We start from the raw sequence: 5,243 nt of genomic DNA, 5'->3' as shown, positions 1-5,243 counted from the left end.
AGTACTTATCGCCGACCATTTTCGTGGTCCCAAGGAACGCGCGTCCCTAGATTCACAGATCGAGCAGCGCAATCTATGGAACACGGGCCAACTCAGGGCCATGGTGAATGGAACGACCCAGTGGACGTAGCATCGCGAAAAGCACGTCTCCGTCTACGTTCGAACCTCTGCCCCCAGATGGCAATGAAAGTCGACTCCGCCCACGCGTCCTCCCATTGGCGCGCTCCGGGTGGGCGGGGCGCGCGAGGGAGAGAGAAAATCCTAGGCCAGATCTCTAGAGAATAGTCCGGGCGCCTGTCTATACTATCTATGCCTGGCAAGTCACCCGCTCTTGAGCCGCCTCTTCCCTCTCCTATTCCTCCTCGCGTATGCACCTTTCCGCAACTGGCGGCGCTGTATCCCCCGGATTCACCCACGTAGTTTGTTGTGGTGCGTAGTCTTGTAGTCTCGTTGTTTATCTCTGCCTTCGCTGTTTCGACAATTTCTGCGCGAGTAGAAGCTCACTCACATTGCTGAGCACCCTGCAGATTCATCAAGACAGCTGTTTCTTGCATACGACCATCATATACTCAAGAACATAGGAAAATTAAAGTAACCTAAAGAAACCTTCTAAAGTACAGAGAAAACTTAAGGCACGCACTTTCGGCAGCAGTAGAAAGTGCTGTGCCGGTACTGTTAACATCGAGCTTCATCCCCTGCACGAACGATGCACAGGCGCGATTTGTTTAAGCTTGTGTGTACGAAGCTGTTCAAGGCCATTGCTGGACAACTTTGCTGTAAATAGTACAGAGCTGCAGAAAATAAGGCAGCTCTGCAAAAACAAAAAACAAAAAAAACAGCAAACAGAAAAATCTTGAAAGTATGTGGCATTGCTGTAAGCTGATAAGCAGCATCTATGATGGAAAACTGCAAATAAAATGTGTTCAGGTTATATACACCGTGTTATTTGAACTACTCATTCCAATTAGCGGGTTTGCAAAGAAAGTAGGTAATCATGAAAGGGGGAAGGCATGACTGCGCGCGGTAGCGCGATTGCAGCGGGCGTTCGCGAGCCGGCTCTCCCCACATCAGGATCCGGGGGATCTGGCGTTGCCTGGTGCAGCGCGCTTACACTAGCCGGTTGCGCCACGAACAATGGGGAGCCCGCCGATGTGACCACTGATCTCGATTGTAAAAGGCTGGATCGCGGATAGGGAGCGCGAGCGTGCGGCAACCGGCCGCCATCTTACTGTACCCAAAACAGTCGCCGCAGCGATCATGGCAACTTCTTGCAATTACGGTCGTACCAATCGTACCGGCAAGGATACAGGGCCGAAATTTCTACAAGTGAGTCATTCTTTGTCAAGGAATAAATAGGCGTCCATTCTGTACATTTATTTGACAATTATGAAGTGTTTTTTTGCCCAAAACCAGCACTGGGTGCAAGTTGTTTGATCGCTCTTCCGAATTTCAATCGAACACACTTGCATTTTCCCCGCCGGCAAATACAGTTTGAGTGCATAATATGCTGGAGAGAACATGTTACACTACACTGATAGTGGTGTCATCAATATGTGCGAGCACTCGAGCGCTTTTCTGCATGCATTGCTAGCATGGTACCATGTGTTCTCTACGGAAGCAAGTGCACAGTCATTTCTTTGAACCGCCTTCGCGTATAAGTTCAGTATTACGTCGTAATAAGACCAAGATAGTCACCCTTTTTCATGTATTGGTATTGTTTTGTGCCTTGGTTTGATTTGTGACAAAGAATCCTACGTAACGGTGGTGTGGTGTGACTTGGATACTGTCTTTGTGCCTGAGCTATGTTGTCAGCTTGTTGCGAAAATAATAATTTGTGGCTTGTCGTCTTATTTGTAGCGGTGTTATTTGTAGTGGTCTCTCAATACAGGTTTCCTCACGGGGGCTACCCAGAGGATCGTCTGTGTCATCGAGCATCATCTGTGTCATCGTCTGATGCTATCGAGCTTACAGGTAAGTGTCATGTTCCTCATTCACGGGTTCCTACTTTACGGGGAGGAACCACCCCAGTGCACGCACTGTGGTGAGCCTCTCTCAATTTTGCACATTCTCTTTACATGTTCACATCATGGAACACATCACTTCGGACGGTTTTATATACACCTCAGGCCCCTTCACCCAGCATTGTGTCTTGGTGGTGAAGCTATAATTCTTTTTAGAACAGCGTTTAAACGTTGAAATTTTTAAAAGATATCGGGATTGTAAACCTTGTTTTAAACTGATGTTTTAAACATTTATGCAATGCTTTTTCTAAACAACATATTTATTTTTAACTAGTTGCATCCTAACCAATGTTCTCTCCTTCACAGCTGCCTCGACATATGCAAGAAACGGGTGCAAAACCTGAGCAATGCCCACTAACTCCGATCACCGCAGCGCCTCCAAAAAGTAAAAGCATATGTGTCACATGATGGGTAGAAATCCAGCGAACCGGTAGAGATGTAGGAAGGGAGTTGCCTCAGGACAGAAGCCGCCGATATTTCGAACAGAGACTGTTCTTCTTCTGGGCACCGTCCTCATCATTGGCATGGTATTTAAAGGGTTAGGTGTGACGTGTTTAAAGGTTCATGCGAATTGTGGGTCAACAGCCCGGAGGGAAGAAAGGTCCGTACGGGTTTTTACGGCGGGAGTGAATGGCTGCTTTGTTAGAGTGTGGAGGGGATTATGTGAACGTAGTGATCTAGGCTACAGACCGGTTGCAGAAAAATGGAAGGTTCACGAACACGTGGACGAAACGGGACAACAGGCAAGAATTCGCAAGCATAGCGAAAGATAAGGAGGTTAGTGGTTACGTGGGGAAAATTCCAGAACGAGCAATTTTTTTTTTTTTTTTTTTAATATATATTTGTAATACAAAGTTGTGGCATGCAATAAAGATAGCAGAAAGCAGTGGCCATGCAGAACATAACAGATGATAATGGAGGTAGACGGGAAAAGCGTATTTTATTTGTGAAGTGTTTCTAGGGTGCCTTGTGATTTGTTGATACCGGACGGGTGAAGAGCGTTGAACTTGTATATGAGATAAGACTCCCTATCACGTCTGTCACGTGTGGATCTAAACCCGGTTTCTAGAATATATAGTTTAATGTTGTCAAAATTGTGACCAGGAACGTTAAAGTGTTCGGCGACTGCTTTGGGGAGTTTGTTGGACGTGTCGGTTCTGTGTCCGGTAAGGCGGTTGTTCATTTGTTGGCCGGTTTCACCAATGTATTGCATAGAGCAGTCGCCGCATTCAATGCAGTATATAACATTGGAGCTTGTGCATGTGAATGCGTGGTTAACGGGGTGGGTGTAATTGCTCGCAGTGCTTTTGATGGAGTTAGCGTGTTGAACGTGCTTGCATGTTTTGCAGCGCGGGAGGTTGCAGGGTCGTGTTCCCGTGTACGGGGCGCTCGTTTTGCTGATTTTGGCATTGACCAAGGAGTCTGCCAGGTTTCTTGCGCGTCGGTATGTCACCTGTATGGGATTTGTGAATATGTTGTTAAGTCGGTCACTGCTTTGGAGGAGGGGCTCGTGCTTCTGTAGAATGGCTTTGATGTTTGGAAGTGCGTTGGAATATCTTGTGATGAAGCTTATTTGGCACGCGTCGGGATTTTTTCGGTTTTCCAGAACCTCGTTTCGATCGAGTGTGAGTGCCTTGCGACGGAATTCGGTTAGGAGGGAGTCTGGATAGTCCCTTTGGGCAAGTGTACTGCAGAGTTCGTCAAGCTTCTCAGCGTAATCTGTGTCATTTGAACAAATTCTGCGTAGTCTTACACTCTGCCCATTAGAAATTCCAACCTTACAGTGACGCGGGTGGTGACTCTTGAAGTGAAGGTATTGTTGTTTGTCAGTTGGCTTTTTGTATAGGGTTGTGACGAGGTTGCCGTTGTCTAGTGATATCGTGGTGTCGAGGAAGTTAATTAAGTGAGTTGACTGTTGTGATGTGAACTTTATGTTGCTATGCGCGGTGTTCAGTAGATCTACGAACTTTTGAAATTCATGTTCCCCGTGTTCCCATATTATCAGTATATCATCGATGTATCGAAGGTACACCATGGGTTTTAATGAGAGGGCGCTGAGAACTTTGTTTTCTAGGAACCCCATGAAGATATTTGCGTATGTGGGTGCAACAGGTGTGCCCATACTTGTACCGTGTACTTGTAGGTAGTATTCACCATTGAACTCGAAGTAGTTCAGTTTAAGAACCAAGTCCATTAGAGCGAGTATGGTTTCCGTGTCTTTTCTGGTGTTTGTAGTAGAAAGGGTATTGCAGAGGGCTGTGAAAACCCGTACGGACCTTTCTTCCCTCCGGGCTGTTGACCCACAATTCGCATGAACCTTTAAACACGTCACACCTAACCCTTTAAATACCATGCCAATGATGAGGACGGTGCCCAGAAGAAGAACAGTCTCTGTTCGAAATATCGGCGGCTTCTGTCCTGAGGCAACTCCCTTCCTATGTGTCACATGAGATTTTTAAAGGTATTCATAGTATATAATACCTTGTATTAACTGTTCTAGATCTAACCCACCTCTACAGTATACACCCTCAGGAATTAAAACTTGTTGTGGAACTGTGATCATTGTTTCAGTTACTAGGCATGCACATAAATGCTATAAGAAAATTATTTCTTGAGAATGGCACTTCTGTTGATCACACCCATGCAGCTGTAAGCTTCGGCCTCTTGGAACTCTCTGTAGTTGCCTTAGCTGCAGGAGGAGTGCCCTCCAGCATGTCAACTACTAGCAAAAATATTGACGTATTTAAGATTATGACACAGTTTGAAGGATTTCAATTCAGGAAATTTGCAGTGGCAGGGCCTGCCAGAGTGAAACCTACTGAATATGTTATGGTGTCGAAGTGGCGGTTCCTGCAGGATAGGAATATCTTAAATGGGAGCAAAAAGCTTGAAATTAACAAAGTGTTAAGCAGTTTGTAATACACTGAACACATAGGCAGCAAAACAAAAATTTAAAATTCAGCATGTATGAAAATTGGGTGCAACAAATTTCCATAGTGTACCTGTACATTGTCATTCCTGAGATATATATTGTCATTGCAGGGAGGTCACAAAACAATAAATGTATTGTTTTGTCACTTCCCTGCACATTCATTGTATCTTGAAATGCATATATGCAAGAATAAATGTTGAACTTGAAAAATGTATATTCTCTTTATTCATAGAGCATAACATCACTGATCTTCTCTACAAAAGCATATCGTGTTACATCTTTGTCATGCA

The 5,243-nt window shown here is 45.1% G+C and overlaps 1 long non-coding RNA gene across 1 annotated transcript; it reads left to right on the top strand.

The window, feature by feature from the left end:
- Positions 1 to 1,203: 1,203 nt before the first annotated feature.
- On the top strand, positions 1,204 to 2,413 carry LOC135369194 (uncharacterized). The gene is made up of 3 exons (XR_010414966.1): positions 1,204 to 1,326; positions 1,889 to 1,971; positions 2,328 to 2,413. It is a non-coding gene; the product is annotated as an uncharacterized LOC135369194 (long non-coding RNA).
- Positions 2,414 to 5,243: the final 2,830 nt, after the last annotated feature.

The sequence above is a fragment of the Ornithodoros turicata genome, chromosome 9 (genome assembly GCF_037126465.1).
Source record: "Ornithodoros turicata isolate Travis chromosome 9, ASM3712646v1, whole genome shotgun sequence".
NCBI classification, from domain to species: domain Eukaryota; kingdom Metazoa; phylum Arthropoda; class Arachnida; order Ixodida; family Argasidae; genus Ornithodoros; species Ornithodoros turicata.
This window is presented reverse-complemented; position numbering and strand designations above follow the sequence as displayed.